We start from the raw sequence: 13951 nt of genomic DNA, 5'->3' as shown, positions 1-13951 counted from the left end.
GAGAAGACTTCGATAATTGATCACTTAGCGACATCGTGTGGCTGGATGAAATTTAGCAGTTGGCTACTGGTTTTTAAATACAGTATTCTAGAGAAGAATGACCAGTCAATGCATTAAGGAAGTCAACATTCAAGAGGAAATTATTTGAACTGAATTAACTGATTTGAATTGGTTCGATTTAATTGGACTGATTGATTTGACTTAAATTACTTTTGTCATAGGTTTAAAGACAGTATTCTTGCCATGGGAAGATTAATCAGCTAAACCCATGGAAGGAAGATAATGTTCAAGATGAAATTACTTGAACTGAATTAAACTGATTTAAATAGATTTGATCTAATTGGACTGATTGATTTGACTGAAATTACATTTGGACCGTCTGATCTGACTGAAATTACACTGAATAATATAAATTGAAATTAAATACATTTAAGAATTAAATGTCTTTAAGAAAATTAAAATTAAAATATGTGTAAGAATATTTAAAAGTTACTAAAAGATATTAGCACCTTCTTTTCTCTTTTCTCTGTTCTTACAAAGTTATAAATTAAAAAAGAATTTAGTATACTTAATGAATTGGATTTTTTAATATTTTAACCTTATGAGAGCTTATATATATATATATTATATACACACACACACACAAGTATATATATATATATATACACACAAGTATATATATATACACAAGTATATATATATATATATATATATATATATATATATATATATATATATATATATACAAGTATATGTAAAACGGAAGAATTATATAAGAGGAGAAAATTTAATGGCTTATAAATAAAAAAATGAAAATAGCTTTGATTATTGCACATAATATAGATGAGATATTTGGTAATGATTATGATTATCTTTGGATGACCTTTTTTCTATTTTCTTTGCTTTTCTTTCTCTCTCTTTTTATTTTATTATTCTGATTGAATGAATTATAAATTGCTTATTTGATTTATGGTGATAAATAAAGTGGGAGGAAGGGGAAAAGATAAGGGAGGAGAGTTACAATAACAGGAGTAGGATTAATATGGGATAATAACTAGCACTAATTATGTTAGGTATTATATAGAAAAGACAGATGAAACAACAAAGAGTTAAAATCAATAGATTGGAAGACATTTAGAATTAGGGATAATATATAGATTAGGGAAATATATAGATTAGAGATGATTATGGCACTGCATTTAGCAGTGAAAAAAATTAGAATAGGGGAGATTATTGCACTGATATGACAGTGACACATAGATTAGGGAAGATTATTATGCTGGGATTGGCAGCAGGGTTTATAGATTAGGGAAGATTATCACACTAAGAATGGGAGTGGAAAATATCTAGATTAGGGAAAAATAATACTTTGGGTTTTTGTTTTTTTTAATGGAGGATACGTTTTGCATAAAATAATGGAGTAATAATGATTTATGTTTATTTTGATTTGTTTTGTTTTTTTCCATTTTTTTTATTAATTTTCATAAAATAAACAGACACACATACAAACACTAAACATAAAGTGGGGGTGTATTTCCCCCGCTTCTTTTGAAAGTATACATTCAGATACAGAAAAAGAATACATAATTGAATATATGTTAAATGTTAAAAGGTTTAGTAAATTTGAGTTAAGGTTTTACAAATCTTGAATACAATGTTAATATTAGGTAAAGTTAGTATAACATAGTCATCAAAAAATACCTTTAATGTAATCTTAATTGCTATAGTAAAATGCCATATTCATCAAACAAAACATTCAAACTAATTTCAACTATTATACATCAAAATTCTTAATATGTTACTTATACTTATACTTATACATAAACTACTATGTCATAATCATCAAAAAATGCATTTAAACTAGTATTAATATTGTTATCACCTAGGTAAAAACAAATACAAAAAATTAACTAGAAATAAATGTGTATATCTTATTTTTTCTTATCTATCCATTTATAAACATTGTTCCATGTTTCATAAAATTTAGTATCTTCTTGATCATTTAATCTTCTTGTCATCATGTCCATTTCAGCGCAATCTAATATTTTAGCTATAACTTCTTCTTCCTTGGGGATTTCCTCCCCTTTCCAGTTTTGCGCATATATTATTCTAGCCGCGGTTAATATGTGTATAATTAAATAAAGAATTTCTTTCTTATAGGTCTGATTGGTAACTCCTAATAAGTAAAATTCCGGGGTATTATCTATATCTTGTTTTATTATTTCTTTTAATATTTTCTCTATCATCTTCCAATATATTTTAGCTTTACCACATGTCCACCATTGATGGTAATAGGTTCCTATATCCTTCTTACATTTCCAGCATAATGGGGATGTTTTGGGAAACATTTTTGCTATCCTATTTGGTGGGAGATGCCATCTGTAGAACATTTTAATTTGATTTTCTTTTAATGAAACTGATTTGGTCATTTTCCAGTTATTAATCCAAACTTTCTCCCATGTATCTATGTCTATTTCCTTGCCAATATTTCTACACCATCTTATCATAGTATCCTTTAAAGTCAACTCTATATTTTTATGAGCAATGAGAAATTTATATATTTTCCCTATCATTTTTATTGGATTAGTAGTAATTAGATTGCTTAAAAGATTCTTACTTTTGTTAAAAATATAAAGAGTTTCATCCTTCTGGTATCTAGATCGAATCTGAGCATAATGCCACCAGTCTATTATTATCCCTTCTTCTTGTAATTTAATCCTAGATTTTAACTTCATCTGGTCATTTAGTAATTCTTTGTATCTGTAAGTTATTTTCTTGTCTTTTATGGACTTTGGATGTGTTATTGCTTCTAGGGGAGCTAACCATTCTGGGATATTTAAAAAGTGATTTTTCTTTATGTCTTTCCAGACATTTAGTAGATACTTCCTTAATGTATGCCTTTTAAAATATGAATGATTTTTTCCCTTATCGTACCATACAAATGCGTGCCATCCGAGCATGAGATCATGTCCTTCTAAGTTTAGTATTCTTTTGTTCTCTAGAGTTATCCATTCTCTAAGCCATGTTAATGCGGCAGCCTGATAGTATAATTTCCAATTTGGAAGACCAAATCCTCCTCTTTCTTTGGTATCTTCTAAGCAATTCATTTTTATCCTTGCTTTTTTTTTCTTGCCATATGAATTTTTTAACTAGGTTTGTTAAAGTTTTAAAAAAAATTTCCCCTGGGTTTATTGGAATTACCTGAAAGAGAAATAAAACCTTGGGTAAAATATTCATCTTAATTGTTGCAATTCTTCCTAAAAATGATATTTTCAGATTATTCCACATTGCTAAATCTTTTTTAATTTCTGTTAGTAATTTTATATAATTGTCATTTTTTAATGTTATTGTTTTCGCTGTTAAATTTATTCCTAAGTATTTTGCTTTTTTTACAGTCTTTATTCCAGAGATGCTTTCTAATTTAGTTTCTTGTGTTTTGTTCATATTTTTAGTCAAAAGATGTGTTTTGCTTTTATTTATCTTTAAACCTGCTACCTTTCCATATTGTTCAATAGCTTGCAGTAAAGTAGGAACTGTTGTTATCGGTTCTTCTATTATGAACGTTAAGTCATCTGCAAAGGCTTGGACTTTATAAGTTTAATCTCCTACGGTTAGACCTTTTATTTTAGGATCCGCTCTTATTTTAATTAATATTTTGATTTGTTAAAGTAGAAATGACATACTGATATAATGAAAGAAGTGAAATAAATGAATTGAGAAGGAAATGTATTTTAAAATTTATAATAACAACCCTTCCTCCTATGTATAGATTAAGATACATAGATACATAGATTAATAGATTAATAGATTAAGATGAATAATGTTTTTTCTTATTCTTTTCCGCTCTTCTTTTTTCTTTCCTTTTCTATTTTATTCTTTCTTTATTTTTTTTCATTCCTTCCTGGGCTTGTAAAGAGACGTAAATTTGGATATTTTCTATTGTTAAGGGCAGTTATGATAAAATGAGGGTTTTTTTTAAAAAAAATGAAAGTAGGAATGTGTTTGCTAAGAATGCTAGAAATTTGGATATTTTCTATTGTTAAAGGCAGTTATGATAAAAATAGGTTTTTGGTTTTTTTTTAAAAAAATTGAAAGTAGAAATGTGTTTTCTAAGAAGGGACTGAAACACGATGGCATAGTTAGGAAAAACAGCAAATAGCCAAGATAAATTTAGATAGCTATAGCATTTAAATATAAATGAAAGCGAAGAACATTATCTAAAATCCGGATGATAGAATTTGGAAAGGAGGTAGCACAGGATGAATGATATATACCAGAAATAATTAGATAAATAATTAGAAAAAATTGATTAATTTGACTAAGAAATTGGCATTTGATATTGTATTGTATTATATTTTAATTTGAGGTATGTAAAGTTGAATCTCTGTAATGTGTGAAAAACAATAAAAAATTTATACCCCCTTCCCAAAAATAATACAAGGGTTAGAGAAATGAGAAACTAAATATTACATAAGTGGTACCACACACCTGCACAACTTGCACATATTTTTCGGAATGTTAAGGCAGTCTGTTGGCACAGATGTCAGGAGAGGGAGGTGTTCATGCATATGTTTTGGGAATGCTTGGTAGTGCAGAAATTTTGGGAGGAGGTGCAGGATGAGATTAATAGGATGTTAAATATAAAATGGGTGATTACAAAGAAGATGGCAGTATTAGTAATAAGGAGGGGTATGGGTGATTTTAGAGAAATTAAGAAAGTAGCTATAGAAATGCCCAGGAGGTAATAGTTTTAGGTTGGAAGGATGCAGCAAAATGGACAATACAAAATTGATTCCGGTACATGGTGGAACACATTCAATTTGAAATTATGGATACTAAAATGAATACGATCATTGAAAATAAAGTGGAAAAACTGATGGGAAGAGGTTTTATGGTCAGTAGAATTTGAGACCGAGCTATAAAGAATAAATTGAAATATATTTTGTAAATCTGCTATTGTTCCTGGATTAAAATATTATAAATCAGTACACCCACATTTGGTGAAGGGACAGAATGAATGTTGGGTGGTGGGAGCACATATTGCTGTGCACTGTTTTTGTGTGTTGTGTTGTTGTTTTTATTATTTTATTACAAAAATTAATAAAATGTATTATAAAAAAGAACATTTCCAAAGCTACATTTGAGTTCACCAATTAAAACTTTTGTGGGAACCCTCTTTCCCAATTACGTGTAAAAAAGTAGATTTCATAATTTGCTACAAAGAATATTTTTACTTAGTTTTTAATGAATGTTATTGTAATCTGCATTACACATAACTATTAATCGGTGATTTGATTATGAAGCTAATTTATCTTAAAAATAGCTGTGGTTGATTTCATCACCATGCTTTCTGTATGTCAAATAAAATAATATTGGGGTTCATGCTATCACCATATTTTTCAGAGTATAAGACATACCTTAGTTTTTGGGGAGAAAAATAGGGAAAATGATATTCTTACCAGGTATTCATCTGGCTAGTGTTCTTACTCTGGTCAGCTTCAGCATATTATTTTATCGCCTGGTTAGAGCTTTAAAAAAACTTTATTCAAAGAGAGTAACAATGAAAGAGCTTGCAAGCCAGTAAGAGCTGGGAACATCATTAGCACCTGGAAAGAAACATTCGGAGCAAGTAGAGCAATGGAAAAAACCCTGCAAAGACTTAGGGCTTGGAAAACATTATTCGCAGAGAGTAACAATGATAGAGCTTGCAAGCTGGTAAGAGCTGGGAACATTGTTAGTACCTGGTTAGGGCTGGAAAGAAACATTCAGAGCAAGTAAAGCAATGGGGGGAAAACCCTACATTATATTTCTGTTAATACACAATGGCAGGTATTGATAATTAGAACAGAATGTCATGGTCAGATCATTCCCTGCTGAGGCTGGACTTTGAGATGCCAATCCACCACCGCAGGGAGGTGGAGCTGATTAGGTGGTTCTGCCCCAAGCATCTAATGGGCCCTGTGCAAAGTTCCTGAAACAAATTATTATTAAAATTTGATAAAAATAATTCTTTGGGCAGCTGTTTTTTCCTCTCTGCTTCTGCAGAGAGAAAACCCAGATGCATTTTCAAGGCAACTTTATTTTCGCCATTAAGTGGCACCGTGCCTTGTTTATTACTGCTACAGTTCAGCAGAGCTTTCTTTGAAAATAGAAAAAAAAACTTTAAAAGGACATTTAAAAAAACGTGTTCAAGACAATTTTCTCTGGCACTTAGTTCTCCAACTTTCAGAATTACTTGTATTTAGCCAAGAAGGGCCTAATTCTAAAGAGCATAGACGGAATTGTGGGCTGCCTGAATGATACGAGAATTCTCATATATTGCCTTCTCATTATATTGCAGCCATTCTGTATGTAGTAGATTTTTCGGAGTGAATTCACAGCGAAGCACCTTGCTCAGGGGCAGCCTAACAGCTTCCCTATCATTCCAATGCCTGCTACTCACTCTGCTGTTATAAACGTACAAGGTAACCTGATTAGTCTGCAGACTAAAATTATATTGGTCATTTCTTAGGCCTTTACCTGATTGAGTGTTTTCTTTATGGGTGTTCACGTTTTGGGGAAGAAGACAATGGTCTTCTCTAGTTTCATTTTCTGAATTCGCCATCCCATATCTATTCATGGTTGGCCTCCCAAGTCCTTCTGCAGTATTTGGGTAGCTTCTAAAAAACTTTGCAAAGAATTCTTTCAGGTAGTCAACCTTATTTATGACAACTGATAAAAGTTCATAGATTGAGTTTACGGTTTGAGCTTTAAGCAAACATTTAGACTTATATACTGCTTCATAGTGCTTTTACAGCCCTCTCTAAGCAGTTTACAGAATCAGCATATTTTTTTATATTTTTATATTAATTTTTAACAATTTTTATATCACACAACATAAAACATGTAATGAACTAAATATGGGGGAAAATTTTTGTGAAACTATAAAAGAGATTTATAAAGGAAATGAAGCGTACATAAGAGTGAATGGACAAAGAACGCAGAGTATTAAATATTAAACGGCACCAAGAAGAGATGCCCTTTATCTCCAAAATTATTTGTAATAGCAATAGAGATCTTAGCTAATAAGATAAGACAAGATAACACTTGGGCAGGATATAGAATAGGGGGATTAGAAATGAAAATAAATGTATTTGCAGACGATGCAATTATATTGACCCAGACCCCGATGGAGATGATTAAAGGTATAATAAACATTTTACAAGAGTTTAAACAGGAATTGGGACTGTCGGTTAATATGGAAAAATCAGAGATTATGTGTTTAAATAGAGGTCCGAGAGAACAGATAGAAATCAGGAAAGAATCAGGGTTGAAATTAGGACTTAAAAAAATAAAATACTTGGGAATTTGGTTATTGAAAACCCCAGTGAAAATTGAAGAGATGAATTATAGATTAATATGGAGGAAAATGTTGAAACAGATGAGGAGCTGGAAAGAGAAAAAGCTAAGGAGACTCTCTAAAATAAGAGCTTTAAAAATGATGATAGCTCCCAAAATGATGTACCTATTTCAGGTGCTGTCGGGGGGGGTGGGGCTATCGGCATGGAAGGTTAAAGAGTGGGACAAAAAACTAAATTATTGGATCGAAGATAAGAGACCAAGAATAAGGAAAAAGTGGTTAATTGCGAATGAAAAAGAGGGCGGATGGGGAGTTCCCTGTTTGGAACTGTATAGGGAAGCTTTTCAAATGGAAAGGTTTATGGAGTTGCAATTATGGGAAAATAAATGGGTGAAATTGGAAAAACAGATAAACGGGATGAAAAATAGAGAATTAATTTTTAGAAAGTGGAACAGGAGCGACTTAGGTAAATTAATAGGCCCCATGAAAGGGACTATGGAAATTTGGAAAAAATGGCAGGGGAGAATAGGAGTATATAAATCTAAACTGTCATCGCTTTATGTAATAAATAGAGATAATGAAACGAACTTAAATAGGGTTATAGGAGAGTTGAAGAGAAGAGGGATAACTAAGATAGAACAGTTATATGAGAAGGATGGCAGGCCAAGTAGAAATCGTATAGAATGGTGGTTAGGTAAAGGAAGGTGGCTACAAATAAATGCAATATGTAAATATCTTAATGAAAGGGAGAATAAAGAAGTACTATGGAGGGAGGAGACAGGGTTAGAGAAAATGATAAGAGAAAAAAGTGAGGGGATAAAGGCGCAAGCAACCAACATATATAAATTGCTGGTGCAGTCAGAAGGGGATACGATTGATGGATTGACTAAATGGTGGCAAAATGAGATACAAGTAGAGGTACAAGAGATGGAAAATATAGTAGAAAATATATGGAATACTAAAAATACAAGAATCAGGGAAATGAGAAGGAAAATATTACATAAGTGGTATTTTACTCCCGTTCAATTCGCACACTTTCAGCAGAATGTCAGAGGGAATTGTTGGCATGGGTGTCAAGATAAAGGAGTGTTTATGCATATGTTTTGGGAATGCCCGATAGTGCAGGAATTTTGGCAAAAAGTGAAAGAGGATATCAATAGAATGCTAAATATACAATGGACAATCACTAAGGAAATGGCAGTACTAGTAAAAAGCAATGCGATGGGAGAATTTAGAGAAATAAAAAAAGCAGCAATAGAAAGCGCCCAGGCAGTAATAGTTTTGGGTTGGAAGGATGCGACAAAATGGACAATGCAAAATTGGTATAGGTACATGATGGACCATATTCAATTTGAAATTATGGATAAAAGGATAAATTCGGATAATGAAACTGAGTTGGGACAACTGATGGGACGGTAGGACAAGGTAAGACAATATATGACGAGCAGAATCCGAGACCAAGCTACAAGAAATAAATTGGAATCACTCTATAATATGTAAACAGATATATTGCTCTTGGGTTAAGTGGACTATACAAGAAACACCCCCAATTTGGTGGTGGGGAATGTGTGTGTGTCGGGGTGGTGGGCACAATTCACTATGCACAGAATCAGCATATTGACCCCAACAATCTGCGTCCTCATTTTACCCACCTCGGAAGGATAGAAGGCTGAGTCAACCTTGAACTGATGGTCAGATTTGAACTGCTGAACTACAGCTAGCAGTTAGCTGAAGTAGCATGCAATGCTGTACTCTAACTACTGCGCCAACTCAGCTTCCTCCTATCCAAGGGAGGTTGCTGCATAGTTCCAAGAAAGGGAACCACTCTCTGAGAGAGAAGAAGAAAGCTCTATGTTGAAAATTCATTGCCTTCATGTAAATACATGAAAATATATATGTTTGAAGCTGATTGGTTGTTTGCTGAGCGGGAATTTTAAACTACCGTCAGTTACTCTGGGCGGGAAAAAAGAAGGTATAAAAAAGTGTAATCCCAATGCCATTTCTCTATTTGCGCCATAGTTACTGTAGCGGCTAGAGTGACAATGTTATTCCTGCCTTCCTGAGAATAAACAAAGTAACAAGCAAAACACCAAGCCTCGTTTACACACTGTTTGCTTTCAAATTTGGTTTGTGAGTTCCGTTCTAATCACATAAATCACATAAATTTATCTGATAAGACGGCTGCACACAAATTACTCACTGGAACAACTGTATATGTCTGTGGTATAATCTTCCATTTTCTGCTGCTTCAAGGGATTGGATGAGCTCTGTGTTGCTGAGTGCTGTCTCTTTCTCCTTTTTCCCATTCTTAAAAATCCTGGCTTGTAGTATGGTTAAAATGTAACTAAAACAAATGGTAGCCACATTATATGTGCTTTTATAAAAATCCAGTATAGATTAAAAATAAGTTAAAAATATAAAATATTTTTGTTGAAATATGTTAAAAATAGAAAATGAGTTTTATTTATACTGTATATATAAAATGAATATACTGTAATGCATATAATGCATTTGGGGGAAAGGAATCCTCAATCGGAGTATTGTATTGGCAGTTCTGTGTTAGCAAAAACTTCAGAAGAGAAGGATTTAGGGGTAGTGATTTCTGACAGTCTCAAAATGGGTGAGCAATGTGGTTGGGCGGTAGGAAAAGCAAGTAGGATGCTTGGCTGCATAGTTAGAGGTATAACAAGCAGGAAGACGGAGATTGTGATCCCGCTATATAGAGCGCTGGTGAGACCACATTTGGAATACTGTGTTCAGTTCTGGAGACCTCACCTATAAAAAGATATTGACAAAAGACGGGCTACAAGAATGGTGGAAGGTGTTAAGCATAAAACGTATCAGGAAAGACTTAATGAACTCAATCTGTATAGTTTGGAGGACAGAAGGAAAAGGGAGGACATGATCGAAACATTTAAATATGTCAAAGGGTTAAATAAGGTTCAGGAGGGAAGTGTTTTTAATAGGAAAGTGAACACAAGAACAAGGGGACCCAATCTGAAGTTAGTTGGGGGAAAGATCAAAAGCAACATGAGAAAATATTATTTTACTGAAATAGTAGATCCTTGGAACAAACTTCCAGCAGACGTGGTTGGTAAATCCACAGTAACTGAATTTAAACATGCCTGGGATAAACATATATCCATCCTAAGATAAAATACAAAAAATAGTATAAGGGCAGACTAGATGGATCATGAGGTTTTTTTCTGCCGTCAGTCTTCTATGTTTCTATGTTTCTGTATATTAAGAAAAATCTAATTTGCTTTTGGAGCTCTTTACAGCTGGTGCTGCCTGTCCTTCATATAAGCTGCCTCGGGATTCTGAGATTCCATGTAAGAGCAGGGTGGCACAGTGGTTAGAGTGCAGCACTGTAGGCTACTTCAGCTAACTGCTAGCTTTAGTTCAGCAGTTCATATCTCACTACCAGCTCAAGGTTGACTCATCCAGATTGTTGGGAGCAATATGCTGATTCTGTAAACCACTTAGAGAGGTTTGTAAAAGCACTATGAAGCGGTATGTAAATCTAAATGCTATTTATATTTTAGCTCCACCGCCTCTCACCCCCATGGCCATTTGGAATTGGGCATGCTTAAAATGAAATGAAATTCTACCAATTATCAATGCAATGTTAGATCTAGTCTCACTCAACTTTGAGTCTTCGAAGGATTCAAGGTCAAATTAAACAACAAGCTGATTCTTTAGTTTTAGATTTTAATCCAAGTGTACAAACTCATGTTGTGGAGTGGGCCAGTGTGAAATTACAGAAATGATACATTCCCAATACTGAAAGAAATAATAGATTTTAACTCTCATACATTAAGTTAAATAAAATTCAGTCTCTTACTTTCAATTCTAAGCCTGGGTACTTTACCTGTTGTCATAATATGTTTTTTGTACAGTGGTACCTCGAGATACGAGTTTAATTCGTTCCGGACCTGGGCTCTTAAGTCGAGCAGCTCTTATCTCGAACAACTTTTCCCCATAGGAATTAATGTAAATAATTTTAATTGGTTCCAGCCCTCAAAAAACTCACAAAGTTAGTCTAAATTATGCAGAAAGACATGTTTTTAATGAAGAAATGTACATGTACATATAAATGAATAATGAAGTTTCTTTCACTTAACTTGTAAACTTTCTTAAACTTTTAAATTTACATATGTTCAACTTCTCTGCCACCCAATCCTGTAGGACAGAGGTCCCCAACCCTTTTTGCACCAGGGACCGGCTTTAAGCGATCAAGAGAGGAATGGGTGAATGAATGGACGGAGGGTGGGAAGGAAGGAAGGAAAGAGGGAAGGGACAGGAACAGAGGAAGGAAGCAAGGAAACTTATGAAAGGGGAGAGTAAGAGAGGAATGAGTGAAGGGAGGGAGGGAGGGAAGAAGGTGGGAAGGAGAAAGAAAAGAAGAAATAGAGGAAGGGAAGGTAAAAGAGAGAAAGAAAAAGAGCAAGAAAGAAAGCAAGCAAGAAAGAAAGAAAGAAAGGGGGAAGGGACAGGAACAGAGGAAGGAAGCAAGGAAACTTATGAAAGGGGAGAGTAAGAGAGGAATGAGTGAAGGGAGGGAGGGAGGGAAGAAGGTGGGAAGGAGAAAGAAAAGAAGAAATAGAGGAAGGGAAGGTAAAATAGAGAAAGAAAAAGAGCAAGAAAGAAAGCTGCAAGCACCCCCCCGAGCCCCCCAGGCCGGCTGCAACCTTTTAAAACACGCGCGCCGCTTCGCAGCTGTCTCCTGAAGCCGAACGCGGAAGTTAGCGTTTGGCTTCAGGAGACAGCTCCTTGGCGCTTGTATCTCGAATTTGGGCTTGTAAGTAGAACAAAAATATCTCTCCCCTCCCAGCTCTTATCTCGAGTTGCTCTTAAGTAGAGCAGCTCTTATGTCGGGGTTCCACTGTATTTATTTTTAGACCCATGTTTATACACTGCTCAAAAAAATAAAGGGAACACTTAAACAACACAATATAACTCCAAGTAAATCAAACTTCTGTGGAATCAAACTGTCCACTTACAAAGCAATACTGATTGACAATCAATTTCACATGCTGTTGTGCAAATGGAATAAACAATAGATTGAAATTATTGACAATTATCAAGACACAAAAAAGGAGCGGTTCTTCAGGTGGGGACCACATCTCAGTACCATGCTTTCTGGCTGATGTTTTGGTCACTTTTGAATGTTGGTTGTGCTTTCACACTCGTGGTAGCATGAGACAGACTCTACAACCCACACAAGGGGCCTGAGGATCTCAGTGTTGCTTCCTAAGTGGACAGTTTGATTCCACAGAAGTTTGATTTACTTGGAGTTATATTGTGTTGTTTAAGTGTTCCCTTTATTTTTTTGAGCAGTGTATAAACATGGGTCTAAAAATAAATACAAAAACCATAAAAGTGGCTTAGTTAGTGCATCTCATTCAGGATGGCACATCAATGCGAGCTGTGACAAGGTTTGCTGTGTCTGTCAGTGTAGTGTCCAGAGGCTGTAGGTGCTACCAGGAGACAGGCCAATACACCAGGAGATGTGGAGGGGGGCTGTAGGAGGGCAACAACCCAGCAGCAGGACCTCTACCTCCGCCATTGTGCAAGGAGGAACAGGAGTACTGCCAGAGCCCTGCAAAATGATCTCCAGCAGGGCACAAATGTGCATGTGTGTGCACAAAAAGTTAGAAACCGACTTCATGAGGATCATATGAGGGCCTGACGTTCACAGATGGGCGTTGTGCTCACATCCCAACACCTTGCAGGACACTTGTCATTTGCCACAGAACACCAGGATTGGCAACTTCGCCACTGGCGCCCTGCGCTCTTCACAGATGAAAGCAGGTTCACACTGAGCACATGTGACAAATGTGACAGAGTCTGGAGACGCCACGGAGAGCGATCTGCTGCCTGCAAAATCCTTCAGCATGACTGGTTTGGCAGAAGGTCAATAATGGTGTGAGGTAGCATTTCTTTGGAGGGTCGCACAGCCCTCTATGTACTTGCCAGAGGTAGCCTGACTGCCATTAGGTATAGAGATGAGATCCTCAGGCTCCTTGTGAGACCATATGTTAGTGCCGTTGACCTTGGGTTCCTCCTAATGCAGAGCAATACCAGACCTCATGTGGCTGGAATGTCAGCAGTTCCTATAAGATGAAGGCATTGAAGCTATGAACTGGCTCTCTCATTCCCCAGACCTGAATCCAATTGAGCATATCTGGGACATCATATCTTGCTCCATCCACCAACGTCACGTTGCACCACAGACTATCCAGGAGTTGGTGGATGCTTTAGTCCAAGTCTGGGAGGAGATCCCTCAGATCATCCACAACCTCATCAGGAGCATGCCTAGGCATTGTAGGGAGGTCATACAGGCACGTGGAGGCCACACACAATACTGAGCCTCATTTTGACTTGTTTTAAGGACATTACATCAAAGTTGGGGGTAGCCTGTAGTGTGTTTTTCCACTTTAATTTTGTGTGTGACTCCAAATCCAGGCCTCCACTGGTTAATAAATTTGATTTCCATTGATTTTTGTGTGATTTTGTTGTCAGCACATTCAACTTTGTACAAAACAAAGTATTCAATGAGATTATTTCATTCATTCAGATCTAGGATGTGTTATTTGAATGTTCCCTTTA

This window comes from Erythrolamprus reginae, chromosome 7, assembly GCF_031021105.1.
Source record: "Erythrolamprus reginae isolate rEryReg1 chromosome 7, rEryReg1.hap1, whole genome shotgun sequence".
Classification (NCBI taxonomy): Eukaryota; Metazoa; Chordata; class Lepidosauria; order Squamata; family Dipsadidae; genus Erythrolamprus; species Erythrolamprus reginae.
This window is presented reverse-complemented; position numbering follows the sequence as displayed.